This window comes from Petromyzon marinus (assembly GCF_048934315.1).
Source record: "Petromyzon marinus isolate PM22_M1 ecotype Great Lakes invasive population chromosome 76 unlocalized genomic scaffold, UKy_Petmar_22M1.pri1.0 chr76_unloc.2, whole genome shotgun sequence".
NCBI classification, from domain to species: Eukaryota; Metazoa; Chordata; class Hyperoartia; order Petromyzontiformes; family Petromyzontidae; genus Petromyzon; species Petromyzon marinus.
This window is the reverse complement of record NW_027422619.1, coordinates 590,250-606,336: the sequence shown is the minus strand read 5'-3', so window position 1 is coordinate 606,336 and position 16,087 is coordinate 590,250. Positions and strand designations below refer to the sequence as shown.

Genomic DNA, 16,087 nt, shown 5'->3' with positions numbered 1-16,087 from the left:
GGAGAGAGTGGGGGGAGAGAGAGAGAGTGGGGGGAGAGAGATAGAGTGGGGGGGAGAGAGAGAGAGTGGGGGGGAGAGAGAGAGTGGGGAGAGAGAGTGGGGGGAGAGAGAGAGAGTGGGGAGAGAGAGAGAGTGGGGGGAGAGTGGGGGGAGAGAGAGAGTGGGGGGAGAGTGGGGGGAGAGAGAGTGGGGGGAGAGAGAGATAGTGGGGAGAGAGAGAGAGTGGGGGGAGAGTGGGGAGAGAGAGTGGGGGGAGAGAGAGAGAGTGGGGGGAGAGAGAGAGTGGGGGGAGAGTGGGGAGAGAGAGTGGGGGGAGAGAGAGAGAGTGGGGGGAGAGAGAGAGTGGGGGGAGAGTGGGGAGAGAGAGTGGGGGGAGAGAGAGAGAGTGGGGGGAGAGAGAGAGTGGGGGGAGAGAGATAGAGTGGGGGGGAGAGAGAGAGAGAGTGGGGGAGAGAGAGAGTGTGGAGAGAGAGTGGGGGGAGAGAGAGAGAGAGTGGGGAGAGAGAGAGTGGGGGGAGAGTGGGGAGAGAGAGTGGGGGGAGAGAGAGAGAGTGGGGGGAGAGAGAGAGTGGGGGGAGAGTGGGGAGAGAGAGTGGGGGGAGAGAGAGAGAGTGGGGTGAGAGAGAGAGTGGGGGGAGAGAGATAGAGTGGGGGGGAGAGAGAGAGAGAGTGGGGGGAGAGAGAGAGTGGGGAGAGAGAGTGGGGGGAGAAAGAGAGAGTGGGGAGAGAGAGAGTGGGGGGAGAGTGGGGAGAGAGTGTGGGGGGAGAGAGAGAGTGGGGGGAGAGTGGGGGGAGAGAGTGGGGAGAGAGATTGGGGGAAGAGTGGGGGGAGAGAGAGTGGGGGAGAGAGAGTGGGGGGAGAAAGTGGGGAGAGAGAGTGGGGAGAGAGAGATTGGGGGGAGAGAGTGGGGAGAGTGTGGAGAGAGTGGGGGGAGAGTTGGGGGAGAGAGAGGGGGGGAGAGAGGGGAGAGAGAGAGAGTGGGGGGAGAGTGGGGGGAGTGGGGGGAGAGAGAGAGTGGGGGGAGAGTGGGGAGAGAGTGGGGGGAGAGAGTGGGGAGAGTGGGGAGAGTGGGGGGAGAGGGAGAGAGGGGGAGAGTGGGGGGAGAGAGAGTGGGGAGAGTGAGGAGAGAGAGTGGGGGGAGAGTGGGGGGGGGGGGAGAGTGGGGAGAGAGAGAGTGGGGAGTGAGAGTGGGGGGAGAGTGGGGAGAGAGAGAGTGGGCAGAGAGAGTGGGGGGAGAGTGGGGGGAGAGAGAGTGGGGGGAGAGAGAGTGGGGGGAAAGAGTAGGGAAAGAGAGAGTGGGGGGATAGAGTGGGGAGAGTGGGGAGAGTGGGGGGAGAGAGTGGGGGGAGAGTGGGGGGAGAGAGAGAGTGGGGGGAGAGGGAGAGAGTGGGGGGGGGGGAGAAATTGGGGAGAGTGGGGAGAGAGGGGAGAGAGAGAGTGGGGGGAGAGTGGGGGGAGAGTGGGGAGAGTTGGGGGAGAGAGAGGGGAGGGAGAGTGGGGGGAGAGGGAGAGAGTGGGGGGAGAGAGTGGGGAGAGAGTGGGGAGAGAGAAGGGGGAGAGAGTGGGGAGAGGGAGTGGGGGGAGAGTGGGGGGAGAGTGGGGGAGAGAGAGAGTGGGGAGAGAGTGGGGAGAGAGAGTGGGGGGAGAGTGGGGGGAGAGAGTGGGGAGAGAGAGTGGGGGAGAGTGGGGGGAGAGAGGGTGAGGAGAGAGAGTGGGGGGAGAGAGTGGGGAGAGAGTGGGGGGAGAGGGAGAGAGAGTGGGGAGAGAGAGAGAGTGGGGGGGAGAGAGAGAGTGGGGGGAGAGTGAGGAGAGAGAGTGGGGGGGAGAGTGGGGGGGGAGAGTGGGGAGAGAGAGAGTGGGGAGTGAGAGTGGGGGGAGAGTGGGGAGAGAGAGAGTGGGCAGAGAGAGTGGGGGGAGAGTGGGGGGAGAGAGAGTGGGGGGAGAGAGAGTGGGGGGAAAGAGTAGGGAAAGAGAGAGTGGGGGGATAGAGTGGGGAGAGTGGGGAGAGTGGGGGGAGAGAGTGGGGGGAGAGTGGGGGGAGAGAGAGAGTGGGGGGAGAGGGAGAGAGTGGGGGGGGGGGAGAAATTGGGGAGAGTGGGGAGAGAGGGGAGAGAGAGAGTGGGGGGAGAGTGGGGGGAGAGTGGGGAGAGTTGGGGGAGAGAGAGGGGAGGGAGAGTGGGGGGAGAGGGAGAGAGTGGGGGGAGAGAGTGGGGAGAGAGTGGGGAGAGAGAAGGGGGAGAGAGTGGGGAGAGGGAGTGGGGGGAGAGTGGGGGGAGAGTGGGGAGAGAGAGAGTGGGGAGAGAGTGGGGAGAGAGAGTGGGGGGAGAGTGGGGGGAGAGAGTGGGGAGAGAGAGTGGGGGAGAGTGGGGGGAGAGAGGGTGAGGAGAGAGAGTGGGGGGAGAGAGTGGGGAGAGAGTGGGGAGAGAGAGTGGGGAGAGAGAGAATGGGGTAGAGTGGGGAGAGATTGGGGGGAGAGAGTGGGCAGAGTGGGGAGAGTGGGGGGAGAGAGTGGGGGGAGAGAGGGGGGGAGAGTGGGGGGAGAGTGGGGGGAGTGGGGGGAGAGAGAGTGGAGGGAAAGTGGGGGGAGAGGGAGAGAGTGGGGGGAGAGTGTGGGGAGAGAGAGAGTGGGGAGAGAGGGGAGAGAGAGAGTGGGGGGAGAGTGGGGGGAGTGGGGAGAGAGAGAGACTGGAGGGAGAGAGTGGGAAGCGTGGGTAGAGAGAGGGGGGGGGGGAGAGAGAGGGGGGGAGAGAGTGGGGGGAGAGAGAGTAGGGGGGAGAGAGTGGGGGGAGAGAGTGGGGGAGAGAGAGAGGGAGTGGGGGGAGAGAGAGAGAGTGGGGGGAGAGAGAGAGTGGGGGGAGAGAGTGGGGAGAGAGTGGGGAGAGAGAGATTGGGGGGAGACAGTGGGGATAGTGGGGAGAGAGTGGGGGGATAGTTGGGGGAGAGAGAGGGGGGGGGGGAGAGAGGGTAGAGAGAGAGTGGGGGGAGTGGAGGGAGAGAGAGAGTGGGGGGAGAGTGGGGAGAGAGTGGGGGGAGAGAGTGGGGAGAGTGGGGAGAGTGGGGGGAGAGGGAGAGAGTGGGGGGAGAGAGAGAGAGTGGGGGAGAGAGATAGAGTGGGGGGAGAGAGAGAGAGTGGGGGGGAGAGAGAGAGTGGGGAGAGAGAGTGGGGGGAGAGAGAGAGAGTGGGGAGAGAGAGAGAGTGGGGGGAGAGTGGGGGGAGAGAGAGAGAGTGGGGGGAGAGTGGGGGGAGAGAGAGTGGGGGAGAGAGAGATAGTGGGGAGAGAGAGAGAGTGGGGGGAGAGTGGGGAGAGAGAGTGGGGGGAGAGAGAGAGAGTGGGGGGAGAGAGAGAGTGGGGGGAGAGTGGGGAGAGAGAGTGGGGGGAGAGAGAGAGAGTGGGGGGAGAGAGAGAGTGGGGGGAGAGAGATAGAGTGGGGGGGAGAGAGAGAGAGAGTGGGGGAGAGAGAGAGTGTGGAGAGAGAGTGGGGGGAGAGAGAGAGAGAGTGGGGAGAGAGAGAGTGGGGGGAGAGTGGGGAGAGAGAGTGGGGGGAGAGAGAGAGTGGGGGGAGAGAGAGAGTGGGGGGAGAGTGGGGAGAGAGAGTGGGGGGAGAGAGAGAGAGTGGGGTGAGAGATAGAGTGGGGGGAGAGAGATAGAGTGGGGGGGAGAGAGAGAGAGAGTGGGGGGAGAGAGAGAGTGGGGAGAGAGAGTGGGGGGAGAGAGAGAGAGTGGGGAGAGAGAGAGTGGGGGGAGAGTGGGGAGAGAGAGAGTGGGGGGAGAGAGAGAGTGGGGGGAGAGAGAGAGTGGGGGGGGGGGAGAGAGAGAGTGGGTAGAGTGGGGAGAGAGAGAGAGTGGGGGAGGTGGGGAGTGAGAGTGGGGAGAGAGAGAGAGAGTGGGAGGGGGGGAGAGAGAGTGGGGAGAGTGGGGGGAGAGTGGGGAGAGAGAGAGAGTGGGGGGAGAGAGAGAGATTGGGGAGAGAGAGAGAGTAGGGGAGAGAGAGAGTGGGGAGAGAGAGAGTGGGGGGAGAGAGAGTGGGGGGAGAGAGAGTGAGTGGGTGGTGGTGTTGGTGTTGGTGGTGATTGTTGATTTGAGGTCAAACATCAGAGACGAGATCGAGTGAGAGTCGATTTCAATCACCGCTAGACAGTCGTCCAGCTAACCGTTAACCAGTCCAGCTAACCGTTAACCGCTATCCAGTCCAGCTAACCGATAACCAGTCCAGCTAACCGCTAATTAACCAACTGGGCTGATTCGATTTAACCCTCGTAAGCAGATAGCTAAAATAGTGTGCGCGTGTGTGTCTGTGTGTGTATCTGTGTGTCTGTGTGTGTGTCTGTGTTTGTGTGTGTCTGTGTGGGTCTGTGTGTGTGTGTCTGTGTGTGTTTGTGTGTGTCTGTGTGTGTGTGTCTGTGTGTGTCTGTGTGAGTGTCTGTGTGTCTGTCTGTGTGTCTGTGTGTGTGTCTGTGTGAGTGTGTGAGTGTCTGTGTGTGTCTGTGTGTGTGTGTCTGTGTGTGTGTTTGTGTGTGTCTGTGTCTCTGTGTGTGTCTGTGTGTATATCTGTGTGAGTGTCTGTGTGTGTGTCTGTGTGTGTGTCTGTGTGTGTGTGTGTCTAGCTCTGTGTGTGTCTGTGTCTGTGTGTTTGTGTGTGTCTCTGTGTGTCTGTGTGTGTTAGATTATAATGAATGTAACGACTGTTGTGAGCTAGAGATACAGAGACATTGCTGCGTGTGTAGAGTGACTGCTGCTGCTGCTGTTGTTATTTTCACGATAAAAGCCGAGAGGATTCGACAGGAGAGACGTTCCGTCTCACTTGCTGTGCGAACACTTACCCCAGGCCCTCTTCCATCGCCTGTACACAGGTGGGTGGGTGTGTGGTTGTGTGTGTGAGTGTGTGTGAGTGGGTGTGTGTGTGAGTGTGTGGGTCTGTGTGTGTGTGGGTGTGTCTGTGTGTGTGTGTCTAGCTCTGTGTGTGTCTGTGTGTGTGTGTGCGTGGGTTGTGGGTGTGTGTGTGTTGAGTGTGTGTGTGTGTTTGTAGGTCTGTGTGTGAGTGTGTGTGTGAGTGTGTGAGTGTGTTTGTGGGTGTGTGTGGGGGTGTGTGTGTGTGAGTGTGTTTGTGGGTGTGTGTGTGGGTGGGTGTGTGCATGTGTGTGAGTGTGTGGTTGTGTGTGTGTGGGTGTGTGGTTGTGTGGGTGTGTGCATGTGGGTGAGTGTGTGGTTGTGTGTGTGTGTGAGTGTGTGTGTGTGAGTGTGTTTGTGGGTGTGTGTGTGTGTGGGTGTGTGGGTGGGTGTGTGTGTGTGAGTGTGTTTGTAGGTCTGTGTGTGAGTGTGTGTGTGTGAGTGTGTTTGTGGGTGTGTGTGTGTGTGTGGGTGGGTGTGTGGGTGGGTGTGTGTGGGTGGGTGTGTGTGTGTGTGTGAGTGTGTGGGTCTGTGTGTGGGTGTGTGTGTGAGTGTGTGAGTGTGTATGTGTATGTGTGAGTGTGTGGGTCTGTGTGTGTGGGTGTGTGTGAGTGTGTGGTTGTGTGTGAGTGTGTGGGTGTGTGTGTGAGTGTGTGGGTGAGTATGTGTGGTTGTGTGTGTGTGGGTGTGTGTGTGTGTGTGTGGGTCTGTGTGTGTGTGTGGGTGTGTGTGTGGTTGTGTGTTTGTGGTTGTGTGTGTGTGAGTGTGTGGTTGTGTGTGTGTGAGTGTGTGGGTGTGTGTGTGTGGGTGTGTGTGTGGGTGTGTGTGTGTGGGTGTTTGTGTGGGTGTGTGTGTGAGTGTGTGGGTGTGTGTGTGTGGGTGGGTGTGTGTGTGGTTGTGTGTTTGTGTGTGTGTGAGTGTGTGGTTGTGTGTGTGTGGGTGTGTGTGTGTGGGTGTGTGTGTGTGGGTGTATGTGTGTGGGTGTTTGTGTGGGTGTGTGTGTGAGTGTGTGGGTGTGTGTGTGGGTGGGTGTGTGTGTGTGTGGTTGTGTGTGTGTGGCTGTGGTTGTGTGTGTGTGGGTGTGTGGGGGTGTGTGAGTGTGTGGGTGTGTGTGTGTGAGTGAGTGTGTGGGTGTGGTTGTGTGTGTGTGGGTGTGTGTGGTTGTGCGTGTGTGAGTGTGTGGGTGTGGTTGTGTGTGTGGGTGTGTGTGGGTGTGTGTGGTTGTGTGTGGGTGTGTGTGTGGTTGTGTGTGTGTGAGTGTGTGTGTGGGTGTGTGGTTGTGTGAGTGTGTGGGTGTGTGTGTGGTTGTGTGTGTGAGTGTGTGGGTGTGTGAGTGTGTGTGTGGGTGTGTGGTTGTGTGAGTGTGTGGGTGTGTGTGTGGTTGTGTCTGTGTGTGAATGTGTGTGTGGTTGTGTGTGGGTGTGTATGTGTGGTTGTGTGTGAGTGTGTGGGTGTGTGAGTGTGTGTGGGTGTGTGTGTGGTTGTGTGTGTGTGAGTGTGTGGGCGTGTGTGTGTGGTTGTGTGTGTGTGAATGTGTGAGTGTGTGTGTGGTTGTGTGTGTGTGGGTGTGTGTGGTTGTGTGTGTGTGGGTGTGTGTGTGGGTGTGTGAGTGTGTGTGTGTGGGTGGGTGTGTGGTTGTGTGGGTGGGTGTGTGGTTGTGTGTGTGGGTGTGTGTGGTAAGTGTGTGGATGTGTGTGGGTGTGTGTGGGTGTGTGTGGGTGGGTGTGTGGTTGTGTGGGTGGGTGTGTGTTGTGTGTGGTTGTGTGTGGTTGTGTGGGTATGTGGGGGTGTGTGGGTGTGTGGTTGTGGGTGTGAGTGTGTGGGTGTGTGGTTGTGTGTGTGTGTGTGGGTGTGTGTGGTTGTGTGTGTGTGTGTGTGGTTGTGTGTGTGTGGTTGTGTGTGGTTGTGGGTGTGTGTGTGAGTGTGTGGGTGTGTGGGTGTGTGAGTGTGTGTGTGGGTGTGTGGTTGTGTGAGTGTGTGGGTGTGTGTGTGGTTGTGTGTGTGAGTGTGTGGGTGTGTGAGTGTGTGTGTGGGTGTGTGGTTGTGTGAGTGTGTGGGTGTGTGTGTGGTTGTGTCTGTGTGTGAATGTGTGTGTGGTTGTGTGTGGGTGTGTATGTGTGGTTGTGTGTGAGTGTGTGGGTGTGTGAGTGTGTGTGGGTGTGTGTGTGGTTGTGTGTGTGTGAGTGTGTGTTCGTGTGTGTGTGGTTGTGTGTGTGTGAATGTGTGAGTGTGTGTGTGGTTATGTGTGTGTGGCTGTGTGTGGTTGTGTGTGTGTGGGTGTGTGAGTGTGTGTGTGTGGATGGGTGTGTGGTTGTGTGGGTGGGTGTGTGGTTGTGTGTGTGGTTGTGTGTGTGGGTGTGTGAGTGTGTGTGGTGAGTGTGTGGGTGTGTGTGGGTGGGTGTGTGGTTGTGTGTGGTTGTGTGGCTGTGTGGGGGTGTGTGGTTGTGTGTGTGTGAGTGTGTGGGTGTGTGTGTGTGGATGTGTGAGTGTGTGGTGTCTGGGGGAGTGTGTGTGTGTGTGGTTGTGTGTGTGAGTGTGTGGTTGTGTGTGTGTGTGAGTGTGTGGGTGTGTGGTTGTGGGTGTGAGTGTGTGGGTGTGTGGTTGTGTGTGTGTGTGAGTGTGTGTGGTTGTGTGTGTGAGTGTGTGGTTGTGTGTGTGTGTGGTTGTGTGTGTGTGTGTGGTTGTGGGTGTGAGTGTGTGAGTGTGTGGTTGTGTGTGGGAGTGTGTGTGTGTGCGAGTGTGTGTGTGAGTGTGTGTGTGTGTGGTTGTGTGTGTGAGTGTGTGGTTGTGGGTGTGAGTGTGTGAGTGTGTGGTTGTGTGTGTGTGTGAGTGTGTGTGTGGTTGTGTGTGTGAGTGTGTGTGTGTGGTTGTGTGTGTGAGTGTGTGGTTGTGTGTGTGTGTGTGTGGTTGTGTGTGTGAGTGTGTGTGTGTGGTTGTGTGTGTGAGTGTGTGGGTGTGTGGTTGTGTGTGTGTGAGTGTGTGGTTGTGGGTGTGAGTGTGTGTGTGTGGTGTGGGTGTGAGTGTGTGGGTGTGAGTGTGTGTGTGAGTGTGTGTGTGTGGGTGTGTGTGTGAGTGTGTGGGTGTGTGTGTGGCTATGGGGGGATGGGGTTTGAGGGGAGGGGCTAAGGGGGATGGGGTTTGAGGGGAGGGGCTTGGTGGGTGGAGGGGATTGAGGGGAGGGGCTAGAGGGGGATTGAGGGTAGGGGCGAGAGGGGGATTTGTGATCTTTGCTCGCGTAATGCTCCGATTCTAATCTCTGATGCTAGGCTAGGACACTATACTATGATGCTATGATGCTAGGCTATGACACTACACTATACTATGATGCTATGATGCTAGGCTATGACACTACACTATACTATGATGCTATGATGCTAGGCTATGACACTACACTACACTATGATGCTAGGCTATGACACTACACTATACTATGATGCTAGGCTATGACACTACACTATGTTGCTATGATGCTAGACTATGACACTACACTATACTATGATGCTATGATGCTAGGCTATGACACTACACTACACTATGATGCTAGGCTATGACACTACACTATACTATGATGCTATACTATGACACTACACTATACTATGATGCTATGATGCTAGGCTATGACACTACACTATACTATGATGCTATGATGCTAGGCTATGACACTACACTATACTATGATGCTATGATGCTAGGCTATGACACTACACTACACTATGATGCTAGGCTATGACACTACACTATACTATGATGCTAGGCTATGACACTACACTATGTTGCTATGATGCTAGACTATGACACTACACTATACTATGATGCTATGATGCTAGACTATGACACCACACTACACTATGATGCTATGATGCTAGGCTATGACACTACAGTATACTATGATGCTAGGCTATGACACTACACTATACTATGATGCTATGATGCTAGACTATGACACTACACTATACTACGATGCTATGATGCTAGGCTATGACACTACACTATACTATGATGCTATGATGCTAGGGTATGACACTACACTACACTATGATGCTATGCTGCTAGGGTATGACACTACACTAAACTATGATGCTATGATGCTAGACTATGACACTACACTACACTATGCTATGATGCTAGGCTATGACACTACACTATACTATGATGCTATGATGCTAGACTATGACACTACACTACACTATGATGCTAGGGTATGACACTACACTACACTATGATGCTATGATGATAGGCTATGACATTACACTATACTATGATGATATGATGCTATGCTATGACACTACACTATACTATGATGCTATGATGCTAGACTATGACACTATGTTATGATGCTAGACTATGACACTAAACTATACTATGATGCTATGATGCTAGACTATGACACTACACTATGCTATGATGCTATGATGCTAGACTATGACACTACACTATGCTATGATGCTTTGATGCTAGGCTATGACACTACACTATACTATGATGCTATGATGCTAGGGTATGACACTACACTACACTATGATGCTATGATGCTAGGGTATGACACTACACTATACTATGATGCTAGGGTATGACACTACACTACACTATGATGCTATGATGCTAGGCTATGACACTACACTATACTATGATGCTATGATGCTAGGGTATGACACTACACTATACTATGATGCTAGGCTATGACACTACACTATGCTATGATGCTATGCTATGACACTACACTATACTATGATGCTATGATGCTAGGCTATGACACTACACTATACTATGATGCTATGATGATAGGCTATGACATTACACTATACTATGATGATATGATGCTATGCTATGACACTACACTATACTATGATGCTATGATGCTAGACTATGACACTACACTACACTATGCTATGATGCTATGCTATGACACTACACTATACTATGATGCTATGATGCTAGACTATGACACTACACTATACTATGATGCTAGACTATGACACTACACTATGCTATGATGCTATGATGCAAGACTATGACACTACACTAGGCTATGATGCTTTGATGCTAGGCTATGACACTACACTATACCATGATGCTATGATGCTATGACACTACACTATACTATGATGCTATGATGCTAGATTATGACACTACACTACACTATGCTATGATGCTATGACACTACACTACACTATGATGCGATGATGCTATGCTATGACACTACACTATACTATGATGTTATGATGCTAGGCTATGACACTACACTATGTTGCTATGATGCTAGACTATGACACTACACTATACTATGATGCTATGATGCTAGACTATGACACCACACTACACTATGATGCTATGATGCTAGGCTATGACACTACAGTATACTATGATGCTAGGCTATGACACTACACTATACTATGATGCTATGATGCTAGACTATGACACTACACTATACTATGATGCTATGATGCTAGGCTATGAAACTACACTACACTATGCTATGATGCTAGGCTATGACACTACACTATACTATGATGCTATGATGCTAGACTATGACACTACACTACACTATGATGCTATGATGCTATGCTATGACACTACACTATACTATGATGCTATGATGCTAGGCTATGACACTACACTACACTATGCTATGATGCTAGACTATGACACTACACTATACTATGATGCTATGATGTTATGCTATGACACTACACTATACTATGATACTATGATGTTAGGCTATGACACTACACTATACTATGATGCTAGACTATGACACTACACTATACTATGATGCTATGATGCTAGGCTATGACACTATACTGTGATGCTATGATGCTATGACACTACACTATACTATGATGCTATGATGCTAGGTTATGACACTACACTATACTATGATGCTATGATGCTAGGCTATGACACTACACTATACTATGATGCTAGACTATGACACTACACTATGATGCTATGATGCTAGGCTATGACACTACACTATACTATGATGCTATGATGCTAGGCTATGCCACTACACTATACTATGATGCTATGATGCTAGACTATGACACTACACTATACTATGATGCTATGATGCTATGCTATGACACGACACTACACTATGATGCTATGATGCTAGACTATGACACTACACTACACTATGATGCTAGGCTATGACACTACACTATACATTGATGCTATGATGCTAGACTATGACACTACACTATACTATGATGCTATGATGCTATGCTATGACACGACACTACACTATGATGCTATGATGCTAGACTATGACACTACACTTTACTATGATGCTATGCTATGACACTACACTATACTATGATGCTATGATGCTAGGCTAAGACACTACACTATACTATGATGCTAGGCTATGACACTACACTATGATGCTATGATGCTATGCTATGACACTACACTATACTATGATGCTATGATGCTAGGCTAAGACACTACACTATACTATGATGCTAGGCTATGACACTATACTATGATGCTATGATGCTAGGCTATTGACACTACACTATACTATGATGCTATGATGCTATGCTATGACACTACACTATACTATGATGCTATGATGCTAGGCTATGACACTACACTATACTATGATGCTATGATGCTAGGCTATGACACTACACTATACTATGATGCTATGATGCTAGACTATGACACTACACTACACTATGATGCTATGATGCTAGGCTATGACACTACACTATACTATGATGCTATGATGCTAGGCTATGACACTACACTATACTATGATGCTATGATGCTAGACTATGACACTACACTATACTATGATGCTATGATGCTATGCTAAAACACTACACTATACTATGATGCTATGATGCTATACTATGACACCACACTATACTATGATGCTATGATGCTATGCTATGACACTACACTACGATGCTATGATGCTATGCTATGACACGACACTACACTATGATGCTATGATGCTAGACTATGACACTACACTATACTATGATGCTATGATGCTAGGCTATGACACTACACTATACTATGATGCTATGATGCTAGGCTATGACACTACCCTACACTATGATGCTATGATGCTATGCTATGACACTACACTACACTATGATGCTATGATGCTAGGCTATGACACTACACTACACTATGATGCTATGATGCTAGGCTATAACACTACACTTTACTATGATGCTATGATGCTAGACTATGACACTACACTACACTATGATGCTATGATGCTAGACTACAACACTACACTTTACTATGATGCTATGATGCTAGACTATGACACTACACTATACTATGATGCTATGATGCTAGACTATGACACTACACTACACTATGATGCTATGATGCTATGCTATGACACTACACTATACTATGATGCTATGATGCTAGGCTATGACACTACACTACACTATGCTATGATGCTAGACTATGACACTACACTATACTATGATGCTATGATGCTATGCTATGACACTACACTATACTATGATACTATGATGTTAGGCTATGACACTACACTATACTATGATGCTATGATGCTAGACTATGACACTACACTATGTTATGATGCTAGACTATGACACTACACTACACTATGATGCTAGGCTATGACACTACACTATACATTGATGCTATGATGCTAGACTATGACACTACACTATACTATGATGCTATGATGCTATGCTATGACACGACACTACACTATGATGCTATGATGCTAGACTATGACACTACACTATACTATGATGCTATGCTATGACACTACACTATACTATGATGCTATGATGCTAGGCTAAGACACTACACTATACTATGATGCTAGGCTATGACACTACACTATGATGCTATGATGCTATGCTATGACACTACACTATACTATGATGCTGTGATGCTAGGCTATTGACACTACACTATACTATGATGCTATGATGCTATGCTATGACACTACACTATACTATGATGCTATGATGCTAGGCTATGATACTACACTATACTATGATGCTATGATGCTAGGCTATGACACTACACTATACTATGATGCTATGATGCTAGACTATGACACTACACTACACTATGATGCTATGATGCTAGGCTATGACACTACACTATACTATGATGCTATGATGCTAGGCTATGACACTACACTATACTATGATGCTATGATGCTAGACTATGACACTACACTATACTATGATGCTATGATGCTATGCTAAAACACTACACTATACTATGATGCTATGATGCTATAATATGACACCACACTATACTATGATGCTATGATGCTATGCTATGACACTACACTACGATGCTATGATGCTATGCTATGACACGACACTACACTATGATGCTATGATGCTAGACTATGACACTACACTATACTATGATGCTATGATGCTAGGCTATGACACTACACTATACTATGATGCTATGATGCTAGGCTATGACACTACCCTACACTATGATGCTATGATGCTATGCTATGACACTACACTACACTGATGCTATGATGCTAGGCTATGACACTACACTACACTATGATGCTATGATGCTAGGCTATAACACTACACTTTACTATGATGCTATGATGCTAGACTATGAGACTACACTACACTATGATGCTATGATGATAGACTACAACACTACACTTTACTATGATGCTAGACTATGACACTACACTATACTATGATGCTAGACTATGACACTACACTACACTATGATGCTATGATGCTATGCTATGACACTACACTATACTATGATGCTATGATGCTAGGCTATGACACTACACTACACTATGCTATGATGCACGACTATGACACTACACTATACTATGATGCTATGATGCTATGCTATGACACTACACTATACTATGATACTATGATGTTAGGCTATGACACTACACTATACTATGATGCTATGATGCTAGACTATGACACTACACTATGTTATGATGCTAGACTATGACACTACACTATACTATGATGCTATGATGCTAGACTATGACACTACACTATGCTATGATGCTATGATGCTAGACTATGACACTACACTATACTATGATGCTATGATGCTATGCTATGACACGACACTACACTATGATGCTATGATGCTAGACTATGACACTACACTATACTATGATGCTATGCTATGACACTACACTATACTATGATGCTATGATGCTAGGCTAAGACACTACACTATACTATGATGCTAGGCTATGACACTACACTATGATGCTATGATGCTATGCTATGACACTACACTATACTATGATGCTATGATGTTAGGCTATTGACACTACACTATACTATGATGCTATGATGCTATGCTATGACACTACACTATACTATGATGCTATGATGCTAGGCTATGACACTACACTATACTATGATGCTATGATGCTAGGTTATGACACTACACTATACTATGATGCTATGATGCTAGACTATGACACTTCACTACACTATGATGCTATGATGCTAGGCTATGACACTACACTATACTATGATGCTATGATGCTAGGCTATGACACTACACTATACTATGATGCTATGATGCTAGACTATGACACTACACTATACTATGATGCTATGATGCTATGCTAAAACACTACACTATACTATGATGCTATGATGCTATACTATGACACCACACTATACTATGATGCTATGATGCTATGCTATGACACTACAATACGATGCTATGATGCTATGCTATGACACGACACTACACTATGATGCTATGATGCTAGACTATGACACTACACTATACTATGATGCTATGATGCTAGGCTATGACACTACACTATACTATGATGCTATGATGCTAGGCTATGACACTACCCTACACTATGATGCTATGATGCTATGCTATGACACTACACTACACTATGATGCTATGATGCTAGGCTATGACACTACACTACACTATGATGCTATGATGCTAGGCTATAACACTACACTTTACTATGATGCTATGATGCTAGACTATGACACTACACTACACTATGATGCTATGATGCTAGACTATGACACTACACTATACTATGATGCTATGATGCTAGACTATGACACTACACTACACTATGATGCTATGATGCTATGCTATGACACTACACTATGATGCTATGATGCTAGGCTATGACACTACACTACACTATGCTATGATGCTAGACTATGACACTACACTATACTATGATGCTATGATGCTATGCTATGACACTACACTATACTATGATACTATGATGTTAGGCTATGACACTACACTATACTATGATGCTATGATGCTAGACTATGACACTACACTATGTTATGATGCTAGACTATGACACTACACTATACTATGATGCTATGATGCTAGACTATGACACTACACTATGCTATGATGCTATGATGCTAGACTATGACACTACACTAGGCTATGATGCTTTGATGCTAGGCTATGACACTACACTATACTATGATGCTATGATGCTATGACACTACACTATACTATGATGCTATGATGCTAGACTATGACACTACACTACACTATGCTATGATGCTATGCTATGACACTACACTACACTATGATGCTATGATGCTATGCTATGACACTACACTATACTATGATGCTATGATGCTAGGCTATGACACTACACTATACTATGATGCTATGATGCTATGCTATGACACTACATTACACTATGCTATGATGCTATGATGATAGGCTATGACACTACACTAAACTATGATGCTATGATGCTATGCTATGACACTACACTGTACTATGATGCTATGATGCTAGACTATGACACTACACTACACTATGCTATGATGCTAGGCTATGACACTACACTATACTATGATGCTATGATGCTAGACTATGACACTACACTATACTATGATGCTATGATGCTAGGCTATGACACTACACTACACTATGCTATGATTCTAGGCTATGACACTACACTATACTATGATGCTCTGATGCTAGACTATGACACTACACTACACTATGATGCTATGATGCTATGCTATGACACTACACTATACTATGATGCTATGATGCTAGGCTATGACACTACACTACACTATGCTATGATGCTAGACTATGACACTACACTATACTATGATGCTATGATGCTATGCTATGACACTACACTATACTATGATACTATGATGTTAGGCTATGACACTACACTATACTATGATGC

General features: G+C 48.4%; 1 protein-coding gene across 1 annotated transcript in view; it reads left to right on the top strand.

Moving 5' to 3' along the window:
• The first annotated feature begins 4,010 nt into the window (after nucleotides 1-4,010).
• LOC116958330 (cyclic nucleotide-gated channel alpha-3-like) overlaps nucleotides 4,011-16,087 on the top strand; it is a 76,793-nt gene continuing 64,716 nt past the window's right edge. The window contains exon 1 of the mRNA XM_076058546.1: nucleotides 4,011-4,853. The gene's annotated coding sequence lies outside the window, so the exon portion shown is untranslated. The remainder of the gene's footprint in view (nucleotides 4,854-16,087) is intronic.